General features: G+C 37.3%; 1 protein-coding gene across 4 annotated transcripts in view; it reads right to left on the minus strand.

Annotated features, from left to right (window-relative positions):
• Positions 1–17,099, minus strand: part of LRCH3 (leucine rich repeats and calponin homology domain containing 3) — a 110,234-nt gene that overhangs the window by 65,876 nt on the left and 27,259 nt on the right. The window lies entirely within an intron of this gene.

Below are 17,099 nucleotides of genomic sequence, written 5' to 3' on the forward strand. Positions count from 1 at the left end.
CAGTTGGGTCTGACTCTTTGCGACCCCACAGACTGTAGCCCACCAGGTTCCTCTGTCCATCGAATTCTCCAGGCAAGAATACTCGAGTGGGTTGTCATGCCCTTCTCCAGGGGATCTTCCTGACCAAGGAATCAAATCCAGGTCTCCCATATTGCAGGCAGATTATTTATAGTCTGAGCCACCAGGGAGGCCCGTTGGTTACTTTTGAGTCTCCATAAATACTAAATGAGCTTCTCAGGTGGCCTGAATGGTAGAGAGCCTGCCTGCCAATGCAGGAGATGTAACAGATGGCGGTTTGATCCCTGAGACAGGAATATCCCCTGGAGGAGGGCATGGCAACCCTACTTTGGTATTCCTGCCTCGAGAATCCCATGGATAGAGAAGCCTGTTGGGTGACAGTCCATGGGGTCACAAAGAGTCAGACGTGACTGAAGCAACCTGGCACACACACACAAATACTAAAAAGATAAAACCATTATTCTTTGCCAGTAACATAAATTCCAAGGAATATCAGCCTACAAATCACTTCACAGATCATGCTAAGTATCAAATATCCTAGAAAACAAATGGATCCCTAAAATCCACATTCCCAAAAGCACAGACAACATCCTGAGGTTTTCTGAAAAATGAAGAAAAACAAAACAAAATACTGTCTCTTTATCAGTCAAAAAGTATCAGGGTCATATCAAAAGGACTCAGGAAACATCTTTGCTCCCACTGACCAAAGATGAGACAATCTGAGATTCAGTAAAGATAATAAATGCAGCAGACTGAAATCTGTAACATACCACTGAATTATAGAGTTTAAAATAAAACACTTCCCCAAAGATGATAAAGAACCAATTCATTATCCTGTAAGCTGACAAAGGGGAAAAAATCAAACATTTACCTTCTCTTCTTTTGTAAACCAGTAGTACACTTTGCAGTATTTTCCGTGTGTGTGTGTGTGTGTGTGTGCGCGCGCGCACTGTGCTGTGCTTAGTGGGTCAGTCCTGTCCGACTCTTTGTGACCCCAGGCTCCGTCTATGAGGATTCTCCAGGCAAGAAGACTGGATTGGGGTGTCATGCCCTCCTCCAGGGGATCTTCCCAACCCAGGGATCAAATCCAGGTCTCCCACATTGCAGGCAGATTCTTTACCATCTGAGCCACCAGGGAAGCCCATATATATATATATATATACACACACACACAGATGCCCACATATATATGTAACTTGATATATATCTCCTTTTTCAGATTCTTTTCCATTAGAGTTTATTACAGGATATTGAACGTAGTTCCCTGCGCTATTATAGTAAGACCTTGTTTATTTTGTATATAGTAGTCTGTATCTGCTAATTCCAAACTCCTAATTTATCCCCACCTCCTGTGTCCTTTGTCCTTGGTAGTCATACAATTGTCCTCTATGTCTTAAGTCTGTTTCTGTTTTGTAAACAAGTTCATCTGTATCATTTTTAGTTAGTTAGTTGCGAGCTTATGGACTGTAGCCCACCAGGCTCCTCCATCCATGGGATTCTCCAGGCAAGAATACTGGAGTGGGTTGCCATTTCCTTCTCCAGGGGATCTTCCCGACCCAGAATCGAACCCAGGTCTCCCGCATTAGAGGCAGACACTTTAACCTTATTCCACAATTAAGTGATATCCTACGATATTTGTCTTTCTCTGTCTGACTTCCGTCACTTAGTATGATAACTGCCAGATCCATCCATGTTGCTGCAGATGGCATTATTTCCTTCTTTTTTACAGCTGAGTAATATTTCATTGTATATATATGTACCACATCTTTATCCATTCGTCTCTCAAGAGACATTTATGTTGCTTCCACGTCTTGGCTATTGTAAATAGTGCTGCTATGAATACTAAAGTGCATGTATCTTTTCAAATTAGAATATTCTCCAGATATATGCCCAGGAGTGGAATTACTGGATCATTCTGTTTTGTTCTGTTTGTTAAACCTGTCATGTATCTCTTCAAATAGCTATTTAATTGAAGTTGCTTTTTTCTAGATGTAATCCTTATTCATCCTCTCTTGCTGCTAGAGTTCCTTTAAGTGAATTATTTTCCTTTGCTGATTCATGGTTTGCCTCATCCTTGGAGCTCAGATCAAGCTGCTGGAGCACCTTGAATGGCATTTTACACCAATTAGTGAAAACAACCTCTACGATGCACTGGAACTAAGCTTTCTATCTGGGCAGTTCTTTGTGACCCCATGGCTCCTCTGACTATGGAATTCTTCAGGTAAGAATACTGGAGTGGGTAGCCATTCCCTTCTCCAGGGGATCTTTCCAACCCAGGAATTGAACCCACATCTCCTGTACTGGCAGGCAGATTCTTTACCACTGAATTACCTGGGAAGCCCATGTGAGTTTGACAAGAATGTTTAATCTACAATTGGAACAATGTTTTGGTTATGTGTATTACATCATATGTATTTAACTGCATTGTTCAAGGTGCATCCTTATTGATATTTTTTGGTCAGTTTTTTGTATCAACTTCTGAGAGAGAAGGGTATATTACAGTGTTTCATTTTCATTGCTATCTTGTCTATTTCTCTCTATCATTATTTAACCCTCTCCTTATGTATTTCGGAGTTTGGGGTTTAGATACCCACAAAATTTTAAATTACTATCTTCTGACTCATTGGAAAAGACCCTGATGCTGGGAAAGATTGAAGGCAGGAGGAGAAGAGGACAAAAGAGGATGAGATGGTTGGATGGCATCACTGACTCAATGGACATGGGTTTGGGTGGATTCCGGGAGTTGGTAATGGACAGGGAGGCCTGGCGTGCTGTGGTTCACAGGGTTGAAGAGTCGGACACAACTGAGCGACTGAACTGAACTGAAAAATAAAACTTTTTATAATTCTTAAGTTACTACTCCTTTTATTCCTAGTAGTTATTTGCTTTGAAATCTCTTCTTTTGGTTGGTTTGTTGGACTGACTTTAATGTGACTCCCACGATCCCTATTAACACCCTGCATAATATCCCCTTTTCCACTTGAGTGTAGGTGGGCCTTCAAAAGTAACCAACTTGCTCCTAACCAATAGAATATTGCAAAGATGATGTGATGCCATTCCTGTGGTTATGACTCTCTTATCCAATCTGTTCTATCTGTTACCAACTTTGAAGAAGTAAGTTGCTGCAAACTCTATGCTAAATGCTAAGTCACTTCAGTCATGTCCGACTCTGTGCAACCCCATAGACGGCAGCCCACCAGGCTCCCCTGTCCCTGGGATTCTCCAGGCAAGAACACTGGAATGGGTTGCCATTTCCTTCTCCAATGCATGGAAGTGAAAAGTGAAAGTGAAGTCGCTCAGTTGTGTCCTACTCTTTGCGACCCCATGGACTGCAGCCCACCAGGCTCCTCCATCCATGGGATTTTCCAGGCAAGAGTACTGGAGTGGGGTGCCATCACCTTTTCTGCAAACTCTATAGTTTCAAGGAAATAAATTCTGCCAACAACCTGAGGGAGCGTGGAAGCAGATTCTTCCCTAGTCATACCTCAAGATGAGAATTCAATCTAGATCAACACCTTGCAGTAGACCAGGCTAAGGTGTGCCTAGACTCTTGATCCAAAGAAACCATGAAGCTCCTTAAGCTGCTAAATTTGTGATAATTTGTTATACAGCACAGAAAACTAACAATTAGTATTCCTACAGAGTACTTTTTCCTATTTTTCAGTTTCGAACTTTTTGGATTATTACACTTTGAATATGTTTCTTATAAACAACCTACAGGTAGATTTTCTTTCTTTTTATTGTCTGACAATCTTAATATTTTAACTGAAACACTCTATATTTAACATTATCACCTAATCAATACACTTCCCTGGTGTCTTAGAAGGTAAAGAATCTGCCCGTAATGCGGGAGACCCAGTTCGATCCCTAGGTCAGGAAGATTCCCTGGAGAAGGAAATGGCAACCCATTCCAATATTCTTGCCTGGAAAATTCCATGGACAGAGGAGCCTGGTGGACTATGGTCCACAGGGTCACAAAGAGTTAGACAAGACTGAGGAACTAACAAGGAGATCTGATCAATATATCTGAACTTTTTAAAGGGCCATGTTATTTATGAAAGATGTAGTTCATTGCCCTTTGAGTATCTATGCTCTTTCCTTCTTTCTTACTATAAGAATCCCAACTGTACTCAAAACAGCAAAGTCTACTCAGCTAGACTACTATTTCCAATTTTATTAATCATTAAAATTCAAAAGAAGGAAATAAAGACTGAAATAAAAATTTAACCATATTTGACTTGGTAACTAAATTGATATAAGAAATTCTCATTTTATAGGCAGTGTCCTGAGTTTGTATGTAAACTGAACGCTCTGAAACTACCTCATGTGTTTCCACAGAGGTAAAAAAGACTTCTGAGCTTCTGAGGACTAACTTCACATACAATGCCACTGAAATGTTACGTATGTGCAAACATACTCCTTTTGCAGTATTTCCTTTCTCAGTACACGATGCTTTTGTCTATCCAATTGCTTAAGTCAGGATTCTGGAAGCATCTTGGCACCTTTCTCTGTCCCCCTGCCCCCCAATATAATCCTATCAACAAACACTCCATTTCTTGGTCCAAATACATTGTGAGCCCATTTTTCTTCATCTCTTCTGACACTGCCTCTTAGGACTGTTCTAAGAATCAAATCAAATAATGCATAGAAAATTATTTCATGTACTTCAAAATTATTTCATTATTTTCATATGAAACGCAAAGAGGCATGCACATAAAGCTATCTTCATAGGTTGACAGCAATACAGTGAAAATACCACCACGTCACCAATCACAAGGTATTGTACTATGCAATAAAAAATAGCAGAGTACAATAAAATAATTTATGATCTTTGGTCACCAAAAAGAATACTGCTTTCAGTATACTTAATTTAAAAAGCATAAAGGTAGAAAACACTTATTTGAAGATTTACATTAAAATGCTTAACAGTCTCCTTATCTTTCAGTGAGGCTGCTATATTTTTGTATCACTAGAGTAAATTTGATTTCACACATATAGATAAGACTAGTTATTGCCACATGAGGCCTCTAAATTTCCATCTCTGTGTCAATGTAGTCAGTTGTAGGCTGTTTTCCAGACTGCAAGCTCAATTGAGATTTGCCAAGTATTGTAAAAAGTCATAAACTGGATAATCAGCAACTCTGCAAATTAAGCTATTAAGTTACTTCTACATATCATATCCTGAATGTGGCCTTGGTCTTAATATGAGCTGACAACTATACCACCCTGGCATAGCTCTTGGATGTATTATTCAGTTGAGCAAAGCAAAAAAGCCTATTTTGGCCTGATAAAAAATATGAGAAAACTTCTAGCTAAAAAAATGTATTATGGAAGCTTCAGATAAGTAAAAGAAATATTTCAATGGAAAAAGTTTTAAGATATTTTGCTTGCAATGAAATACTGATTTTCCTTATTTATATAAAAAAGTTACCCTCAAAGTTAAACTCATCTCAAACATACAAGTTTAAAAATACTATGTTTATATATGGAATTTAGAAAGATGGTAATGATGACCCTGTATGCGAGACAGCAAAAGAGACACAGATGTGTAGAGCGGGCTTTTGGACTCTGAAGGAGAGGGAGAGGGTGGGACGACATGGGAGAATGGCATTGAAACATGTATACTATCATGTAAGAAACGAATCACCAGTCTATGTTTGATGCAGGATACAGGATGCTTGGGGCTGGTGCACCAGGATGATCTAGAGAGATGATATGGGGTGGGAGGTGGGTTCATGTTTGGGAACTCATGTACACCCGTGGTGGATTCATGTCAATGTATGGCAAAACCAATACAGTATTGTAAAGTAAAATAAAGTAAAAAGAAAAAAAAAAAAAACTATGTTAAAGAAAAAAGTCTAAAAGAATGTAAAGAGAATCTTCAATATTAAAGGGGGGTGCATGAGAATGATCACTCTAGATTCACATGGTGAATGTTTAAAGAGTAGGGAAAAGGTCTGCTTTGTTCAACTCTGCATAAGTTGGCATTTAGTAGTGCCGCAGTACATAGCATATAATAGCACTCAATATTTATCCAAAAACAGACCAAGTAAATGAATGAAACAAAAACTGTGGAATAAGAAGTAAGAAAGAATCCTGTCTTTCATCTATAGAGCTTCATCTATGGTAAGGCATAATTAATATACTGAAAAAGGACAAAATTACATCTTTATTTTTTTGTTTTTAAGAAACACTACATAACCTGGATTGAAAATAATTTCCAAAGAAGTATGTTTTAGATAAAATGAATCAATTCCAACCCTTGAGGGAAAAACTATTATGTGTATCAAACCATAAATAGGTATTTACAATTTTTAAAAAGTTAAAGATAGGTTACAACCACAAAGAAGAATGGGTTAGGACGCTGGCTGGAGGGAGCCTGGGAGCCCTGGGAGCACACGGGGCCAGGACTTAAGAAGAGGTCTTCGCTGGTTGGACTTCATGGAGACAACATGGAAGACCTCTGGTGGCTAAAAAATCAAGCCACGTAAACCTTTTCTGTCAACTTCTTATTCTCCCCAAGGGGCCTACTTAAAGGAGGGTGAAGACATGCTGAGCACTGAAGAATTATGGTGGAAGACGGCTGATCATTCGCAAGGGAGTGAAGGTAGGCATGCAGGGTACCAGCACCCTCAGTCAGATGATGCAGCAGGGATGCTCGGAAAGAGCGGCTTTTCCAGCACTTTTATCAAGTGATTCAGAAAGTGTACGATTGAGAGAGCCCTTCAGATTGTGTTACTGTTTCTATCAATGAAGAACAGAAACTTAGGCAGATGCACACATCCTGGACCACCTGCAGCCTCTCTCTCCTGGTCAGAGATGCTGCCTCAAGACTGGGAGGGTAGACTTCCCAGGTGGCACAGTGGATAGCAACATGCCTGACAATGCAGGGGACATATGTTCAAACCATGGTCCAGGAAGATTCGATATGCATGAGGCAACTAAACCTGTGTGCCACAACTACTGAGCCCGCACTCTAGAGCCGGGAGCTGCAACTACTGAAGCCCATGTGTCTAGAACCTGTGCCTCGCAACAAAAGAAGCCACTGCTATGAGAACAGACTGTACCACACAATGAGTAGCCCTTGCTCTCTACAGCTAGAAAAAGCTTGCATGCAGTAACAAAGACCCAGTGCAACCAAAACAATAAATAGATTATAAAACAAACAAACAAAAGAATGGCTTAGGTATATAAACATTGACATTAGGACTTTTTTCCATTTTGAAGTATAAAATGTTTTTAATTTATGATAACCTTCCTATTTTTTAAAAAAGATGTACATTTACTGACCTATTTTCTGCCTAAACTCATGGATTTTCATTTTATTCAATGTTATAACCCATTTTGACCCAGACCTGATATGGCCACCTGATGCAAAGAGCTGACTCATTTGAAAAGACCCTGATGCTGGGAAAGATTGAGGGCAAGAGGAGAAGGGGACAAAAGAGGAAGAGATGGTTGGATGGCATCACTGACTCAATGGACATGGGTTTGGGTAGACTCCAGCAGTTGGTGGATGGACAGGGAGGCCTGGTGTGCTGTGGTTCATGGGGTCGCAAAGAATCGGACATGACTGAGCAACTGAACTGAATTGATTATGGAAACTCCCCTTTAAACTAGCTCCTGTATCTTTTAGTTTGTTTGCTTATTTATTTATTTTTGGTTGCACTGGGTCTTCGCTGCTGCCTGTGGGCTTTCTCTAGTTGTGGTGAGTGGGGGCTACTCCTCATTGTGGTGCACAGACCTCTCATTGTGGTGGCTTCGCTTGATCTAGGCACATGGGCTCAGGAGTTGTGGCACACAGGTTTTAGTTGTTCCGCGGCATGTGGAATCTTCTGAGACCAGAGATGGAACCCATGTCCCCTGTACTGATAGGCGCATTTCTAAATACCATACCACCAGCGAAGTCCTCCTGTATCTTTTTGATATGCAATTTTTTTTAAAGCATTTCCTTTTATTCTGACACAGCAAGATGTTCCAGGCTTATTTTGCAACTTCTGTGCCCCAGTTCTAGAATCAGCTATTTTTCACCCTCTTGTAACAGAAACTTTTGTGGCAAGTTAGTTTGCAGAGTAGGGAACAAAAGGGAAAACCACCAATTCCAAGGTAAGTTTCAGGATTAATGACTGTTGCTGGGGTGTTTTTGTAAGCCACCCAGCTTTATAGTGATCTGTTATACGGCAATAGAAAAACAAAAGAGAAATTGGTACCTGATGTGGAGTGCTGCTATAACAAAACACTAAAACTGGCTTAAAATGAGGCAGCAGGCAGTGGCCCTAAGGGCCTCCTAGTGCCTGTTAGTAGAAGCTTGAGGGCAGGGGAAAAAAACTACAACTGAAGGCTGGAGAAAACAGCACTCTAGTTCTGCTCTGACAGAACGATTAAAGAAACTACAAGCTACTGGATCATGGCAAGTAGAAAGGGTATCTAAAAGGTTTAAATCATCATAAACACATGTGGCTATCTGGTAGTGAAACATGTTAGCTGAAGTTAAGAGATATATGACAATAAGGATTACTTAAGTATTGATCTTAAATCTTAATAAGAAAGGGTGTATATATAAATATACACATACATACATGTATATACTCCTGCAATTTTCTAATTAAATTTTTCTCCCCTCATTTATTTTTAGATATCATTCATTCAAATACATTACATATTTTTCCTTTTCAGATAATGCAACCAACTTAAAAGACTCTCTGCTCACACAGGAAAGAACATGAACTTCTGCCTAGAATGGATTATGGTTTTATATAATATTGGAAAATGAACTCAACTTTAAAGTTTATAAAGACCATCCTTAAAATTGCAACTGAATTCTCATAATATTTTCATCTTGAAATATGGTTCATTACATACCCTGCCAATAAACTGTTTCCAAAGCCAAAGCCCAAAACAAAGCAATTTAGAGTAAAACTATTATCTTAAATGAGGGCTTCCCTGGTGGCTTAGACGGTAAAGAATCCGCCTGCAATACAGGAGACCTGGGTACTGTCCCTCGGTTGGGAAGATCTCCTGGAGAAGGGAATGGCTACACACTACAGTATTCTGGCCTGGAAAATTCCATGGACAGAAGAGCCTGAGAGGCTATACAGTTCATGGGGTCACAAAGAGCCAGAGATGACTGAGCGACTTTCACTTTCACAAAGCCTGCCAATAAAGTTTTCAAAGCCATGCTCCAAAACAATGAAATTTAGAGTAAACTATTACCTTAAATGAGACATATGACATAGCCAGACTTCAGCTCTAGTTCTACCATTTATTACCATCTAGGAGCCTGGTGGGCTACAATCCACAGGGTCACAAAAAGAGTCGGACATGACTTAGCGACTAAACAACAAATTTCTAGAAGACTTCAGAATCTTCCTAACACTTTCACTGATATTTTCTATTATTTTGCCATTTTTTTTGCAGGCAAGAAATATGTTAAAAAGCACTTTTTTCCTAAGTCTATCTCTCCAATTAACTATTCAATAACTTTATGATTTTATGAGTGAAGAGTAGTTGATTCTTGCTTTCAGGGAACAAACGTGGAGTCCAAAGACGATAGTAATATGGCTTCCTAAACCTAAAAAAGTTTTTTGGGAAACATTTATTTAACTGACATGGCATTTTCCTTCCAGGTAACTTTATGACTTATTTCTGTTTGAGACTCTGAAGGTCACAAGGTTAAAAAAAAAAAAGTATTTTTATTAGTAATTATTAGTAATATTTTACTAACATGATATTGCTTCTCATAAGTTAGTGCAAAGAGAAAAGGAAAAACCCTAATTCTTTATAACATAAAAACTTGTTTATAACAAATGATTCTATGAATTAAATATTTTGAAATAATTATAAATAAACTAAGCAGTTTCAGTGTTTAGTTCAACAAATTCCTTCTTTGCTCTTAAAGAAGTATGCTCAATTTTGCCCCTTCTTTCAGTACAAACTTAACAATCACTATTCCTGATTCCTCCTAGTGCTGCAAGAAGCACTTTCCTTTTCTGCGCAGATCAGTGTCTGACTTCTATAATAAGGTGCCTGAGATCATCTCCTTTGACCCACTAGATCTGACATTGGGCTTGCCTCTATCCATCTATTCTCCCTATTCTCACGTAAGCTATAGGAAGAAATAATGTGGTGACATTCCTGTTAAAAGGAACCACCTATCTGGATGACACCCAAAATAATTTAGATTCAGTTGAACCAACTAATACAAATATTTTAAATTTAAACTTAAATAACTTGTATGTATTCACTTCTATATAGTGTTCTTGAGAATGTTTCCAGCTCTTATACATGAGCAGGTTATCTAAAGCACACAAGGGACCAAATCTGTCACTTAAAAAAACAGATGCTTTAAGCTACTGTGTACTGCTTATTATCATAAATGTAAATACATACTGAGACATTTTTTAGGGTGTTTACTCAGCTCACAATGTTCTTAATTTTTCCCTTTTATTCACAAAGGTTGCCTCTCCTTCCCTCCCAGCTTTTCAAAGTCATATATACTGAGTCATATATACCAGTGATGTTTAACCTTGGGAACCCTCCGAAAGGAAGTAACACTGAACTCCGTAGCTCGCCTCATTCTTGATACCCTGGCAAACTCGTGCCCCTCCTTTAAGAGCCATCTCAAACATAATCTCATTTTACTTCCCTTGATTTGTCTAGGCACTCAAAAAATTCTGCCCTTGTGTTTCCATTACTCTAGTGTAGCAATTATCACACTGTACTGTAATTCTTTATTAGATTTTAACTTCCTTGAGACCAAGAGCTTTGTGTCTTTTGCATCTAATACAATATCTGACTTATTAAAAGGTCAAGTTTATTTGCTAGGATTAAGCTAATTCAGTGTGCCAACAATGGATATCTCATGCTGATCAACTCTCTAATTAGCTATTTTTAAATTAAAAATTAGAAAATTATTTCTGAATAAACAAAGTTTATTTGGTAGGTAATTAATTAATCTTTAAATGTGGGCATAAGAAAAGATCCTTAATAGCAGTAGTGGAAATGTAGAAGAGATACTCACAGACCAGGTCAGATTATACCCACACTACCACCAACCCTCTTCAACACGAATTAAAAATAAAATGGGTAAAATCAATGATAGGTTAACATCCAGAATGAATATATATACCCCCACACACATACATCCACTCTTAACACTCAACAACAAAACCAAACAACCCAATTAAGAAATGGTTGTGTTGTTCTGTCGCTAAGTCGTGTCCAACTCTTTGCAACCCCATGGACTGCAGGATTCCAGGCTTCTCTGTCCTTCACTATCTCCCAGGGTTTGCTCAAATTCATTTCCACTGAGTCAGGGATCCAGTCAATCCTAAAGGAAATCAACCTTGAATATTCACTGAAAGGACGGATGCTGAAGCTGAAGCACCAATACTTTGGCTACATGATGCAAAGAGCTGACTTACTACTGGAAAAGATCCTGATGCTGGGAAAGACTGAAGGCAAAAAGAGAAGGGGATGACAGAGAATGAGATGGTTAGATAGTATCACCAACTCAAAAATGGGCACGGAATTGAATAGACATTTTTCCAAATGGCCAAAAAGCTCATGGAAAAACACTCAACATCACTAATGATTAAGGAAATATAAATCAAAACCACAATGAGACACCACTTCATATCAATAAGGATGCTGCTGCTAAGTCGCTTCAGTCGTGTCTGACTGTGCGATCCCATAGACGACAGCCCACCAGGCTCTCCTGTCCCTGGGATTCTCCAGGCAAGACTACTGGAGTGGGTTGCCATTTCCTTCTCCAGAAACAAGCTAGAGACAAAGGATAACTACTGTATGATTCCATACATAACTAGAATACTCAAATTCATAGAGATAGAAAATAGAATGGTTACCAGGGGTTAAGGGGAAGAGGTAATGGAGAGATACTGTTTAATAAATATAATTGCAGTCTTAGATGATGAAAAAGTTATGGAGATGTCATATGTAAAATAGATAGCCAATGGGAATTTGCTGTATGGCTCAGGAAACTCAAAACAGGGGCTTTGTATCAACCTAGAGGGGTGAGGTGGGCAGAGAGATTCAAAAGAGAGGGGATATATGTATATCTATGGCTGATTCATGTTGAGGTTTGACAGAAAACAACAAAATTCTGTAAAACAATTATCCTTCAATAAAAAAATAAATTAAAAATAAGTTATAGAGATGGATATAGTGGTGATGGTTGTACAACAATGTGAATATACTCAATGCCACTGAACAATACACTTAAAAATGATTTAAACGGTAAATTGTGTTACATATATTTTATTACAATAAAAATGCATAGTACTCAAAGTAGATAATAAATGTAATCTGTCTCTTTTTAGTGATATGTATCTTGAAAATTTTCCTCCAAAATTATGGACTTTTCTAAAAACCCTATCTTACACCTCAGCAATAAACTAAATAATGCAGAAATTAAAGAAACAAAAATTTAAAGTATTCTGTAATGCCAAATCTCAGAAAGTTAGTTGCACAACTATGTAACAAAAACTGTAAATTGTTTATTAGCTTTTTCCTTCCTAACATCATTTTTCTTTCCTTCCTAACTCCATTTCTCTTTCCCAAGGGGAAAAAAGGATTTAATATTTTATTCTATTCAGCTTCATTCCAATCCAAACACAAATTAATGTTTTCAACTGTATGGTATTTATTAAGAAATGGCTAATAGTCAAAAGTCTTATGTTCTTATAGTAACTCCTTCAGCCCATCCCATGCAATGACATCATCCTTACCAAATAAAGCCTTATGCAATATTCACATAGACAGTACTATCACTTTTTGTGAGAACTAACACTGCTGCAAATGTTAAAAGGGGCTGTTGCTGCTGCTGCTGCTAAGTTGCTTCAGTTGTGTCTGACTCTGTGTGACCCCACAGACAGCAGCCCACCAGGCTCCCCCGTCCCTGGGATTCTCCAGGCAAGAACACTGCAGTGGGTTGCATTTCCTTTCCAATGCATGAAAGTGAAAAGTGAAAGTGATGTCGCTCAGTCATGTCCGACTCTTAGCGACTCCATGGACTGCAGCCCACCAGGCTCCTTCGCCCATGTGATTTTCCAGGCAAGAGTGCTGGAGTGGGGTGCCAGTGCCTTCTCTGAAAAGGGGCTGAGATTATAACAAATATTCAGTATAAGAGAATTTTAACACTAAGCTATATAAATTTCAGAAGAATATTATAGAGATAATATCCTCTAACAGTAAAAGATAAAACAAATTATTATAAATTTCTAAAATATATATCCAATATGAAATTATTAATTATAAAATATAAACTAAAATTCTTAAGGAAGACCAAGACCCTAAAGAATTATGTAAAGGTTATAATTTAAAATATGATTTATATTTGGTAACTATTTAACAAGCCACAATGATACTGCTTGGGGTGCTTCCCTCAGGCTAACAAATACCAAGGAGAAAGAACATAAACATAGTCGACCATACATGAAGATACTGTGATGACTGACAAAAGTTTGTTACACTTTTAAAACACTCTTTAAATTTGCTCTAAAATTTTAAACCTAAAAAATACTCTCTATATAGTTATTTCCTCTATGCTTTCAACTACTATGAGATTGACATGAAAATTTTGTTGAGAATGCAATAAAAATTACTTTAGGTATTAATAAAATCATATAGCTGAGAGAAGTTGAAATGAGAATATTTTCTAGTGTTTTCATTCTTAAGTCTTATTTATATATGTATGAATATTCTTTAAAAATTGTTTTTAATTTTAATTTATTAAAGGTAGTAAATTTATGTAATTTTAAATGCCAATTAGTGACTTCTGCTTCCTGTAAGAAAGAGTAGATGCATTTTTCTCTATTCCTAAACTAAAAACTGGTCATTACATCTAAAACAAACATAAGATTCAAAAGGGTTAAAACAAGACAACTAAGGGTTTCGAGATCCAAGGAATGACATGGTGATTAGTTCCCTGGGTTTTCTTTTTGCCCCATATATCCCCGGAGATGACATCTCCAAGTTGGCAATCCAGAAACACCAATGGACAGAAACAAAACAAAAGAGCTAAAACAAAAGCCTGCTTTCTCTAGCCAAAGGAGCAGGAAAGGGGCAACTTAACAGGACAGAAAACTTTCAGACAGTAACTACTCTACTTCAGCCAAACACCTCAGAAAAAAACTGGCCTCATATACCATGCAAGGAGCAAAGGTTAAACAGGGAGCCTAAACTTCCATCCTTGCAGGACTGTAACTTAGCATTTCACTGGCTTCCCCAACCAGTCCCCACTGGCATGGTATCAAAGACGGTAAAGAAAGGAGCTGAGACTTTTACGCCCACTAGAAGGTAACAGGGCTCCATTCCCCACCATGTGGGATCAGTGGAGACATTTATGGGGAGCCTGGACTTCCACCTGTTATCAGCAGTAATGAGGTACCCGCCACCTTCCTGCTAGTGTGATGTCAGAGGACTAGTAGAGTCAGGACTTTGACCACTGCCCAAGCGCTGCAGAGGCAGAAAGGAAAGACAAATGGTCTGTCATAAGATTACTATTCCTTTTCAGAAAGCAAGGACCTTGAAGAAATCTCTTGATTGCTTAGAGGAAGAAAATAATGGGAAGTGTATAGGGTATATAGCAATAACTTCAAGGACTGAAAAAATTTCAAAATCTCAACCTGATGCTAAGTTTAATTTCTGCATTAGAGTACTGTATAAAAATTCAGACCACCATGACTGGTGTCATAGTGAAATGGGAAAAAAATTTAGAGAGGTAGGCTTCCCTGGTGGCTCAAATGGTAAAGAACATGCCTGCAATGTGGGAGACCTGGGTTCGATCCCTGGGTTGGGAAGATCCCCTGGAGCAGGAAATGGCAACCCACTCCAGTATTCTCACCTGGAGAATCCCATGGACAGAGGAGCCTGGCGGGTCACGAAGAGTCAGACACAACTGAGCGATTAACACACATAACTTTAAGAGGGATTGCCATTGACCTATCTGACTTCTGAGTGAAGCAAATACTTTAATAAGATCCAGTCTCTGTAAATCACAATCCCCAAAGTCAAAAACAATGTGAACTAGAAGGGCCTAGCAATTTGACAATAGGGATGTTGATAATCAGTAATGATGAAGTAGACTGTTAGAAATCAGTGGAGAAAATCCATTAACATCTTACTTTCATGTATAATGATGGAATTCATACGGAATGATGACCACTTGATATGACTAATTCAGGAAATACATAATTTTCTTTGAAAGTTATGAATGTGACTATCACAACTTATTTTCCCTATCTTTACTTTCACATAGCAGCATTTACAGAGATGCCAAAATGTGCTTCATTATGAGGCAGATGTTGGTTTGATCAGTTAGAAAATTAAAAGCATAGACTATGATCAAAATTTTTAATGATACAATGACATCTTTTTATATTTCTCTTTAGTACCTTACAAGTTAAAACTTCACGAACTTTTTGAACAAATTTATTATAATCTTGTCACAACAATCTTTAACTGTAATGTGTCTGGCCAATTTATTGTGGCCTTCTCTAAAATTAGAAAATCTGGTCATGACACTATAAAGAATTTCTTTACAATAAGGTTTAATTTGTTACTAATAGATATTTGTTAAAATTAAAATAGTTTAAATGAATGCACTGTCAAATCTTTTTAACATAGAAACATGTCATTAGAAAAGTAAATTGTTAAAAGTAACTTGTTTTCCTACCATATAGCACAAGGACTATACTCAATGTCTTGTAATAACTTATAACCGAAAAGAACTAAAAACAAATATATGTATATGTATGTATAATGGATTCACTTTGTTGTATACTTGAAACTAATACACTATTGTAAATTATACATACTTCAATTAAAATTTTAAGTTAAAAAGAAAAGATTAATGCCTTTTTTTTTGTCGTTGCTGATATACAGACTGACCAAGTATCCAGGTTAAAATACTGATATCAGTATCTTGTTACTAGTACAGGTGAGAAAGGGAAGAATTTCTAATAAACTGCTAATATTTTTTAAGTGTATGAGCTCTGTTTTTTAATCTCTACTGAAATGTTTAAACCTATTTCTAGTCTCATCTTTATACTTAATTTCACATAAATGTCTTATTAGGTATATCACATCCTCAACAGATACCATAAAATGAAAATATTCAGCTGACTGTTTATTCAAAAAATTTTGACAATTTCAGTGTAAGGAAAGGATTTCAACTTTGAATTTATAATTTGCTATAGTGGGGTTAATTTCTGTCAGTACTTGAGATTATATCATCAGCTTTCTTTCATAATGGAATTCCTTTACTGGCTTGGTATTTAATTTGAACATGTATCTGACTTTTTTTTAAGTGCGTGGTCTAATTTATATTTAAAAGCATGAATAAGTACTTGTTTAAAATTCACCATTCTTATAAAATTCTCTCTAAAATGTATGCAGAATTTAAATTATGGCCAAATATATTATCATTACCCTATTTAAAATTTTAATCAGTTTTCCAGAAATGATTTCTTCATAGTGTAATTGTTAAATCAAATTGAGGATTTACTGGTAAAAAAACCCCACAAAAACAGGTTATTTTATTCAGCAAAAGGACGAAGACAAAGTGATCCTCAAACAACCTTTTTATTCTGCAATTCAGTCATTCTATAAAAGCAATTAACTGAGGAGTCCCAATGTAGTTGTTAAATATCATATTGGTAATCTTGTATATTCTAGCTCACTAATGATGACCAAAGTTTCCTAGGCTCCTACTGGATGGCAATTGTTAGTTTCATTGTTTATACTTAAATGTTCAAATTTTGTTCAAAACCCAAACTCTTATTTTATAGGATGTGTAAAATTGCCAGATACTCATTTTATGTAAATGCTTTTGTTGATCATTATTCCTTCACAACTTAACACAAGATGTTTCTAGCAACTTGGAGATTTTTTATTTTTTATTACCTCAAGAGGCTCTAAACAGTACTTAACTTTGTGACTAGTTTTTACAAGATTTGAAAATGTAAGCAATGCCATCTATCTTCCACACAACTAAATCTAGGTAAATGGATTTTTTCATTGCATTTCATTTCACTTAAGCTATGCTATAGTTGCCCCCCTTT

Source organism: Budorcas taxicolor, chromosome 1, assembly GCF_023091745.1.
Source record: "Budorcas taxicolor isolate Tak-1 chromosome 1, Takin1.1, whole genome shotgun sequence".
Lineage (NCBI taxonomy): Eukaryota > Metazoa > Chordata > Mammalia > Artiodactyla > Bovidae > Budorcas > Budorcas taxicolor.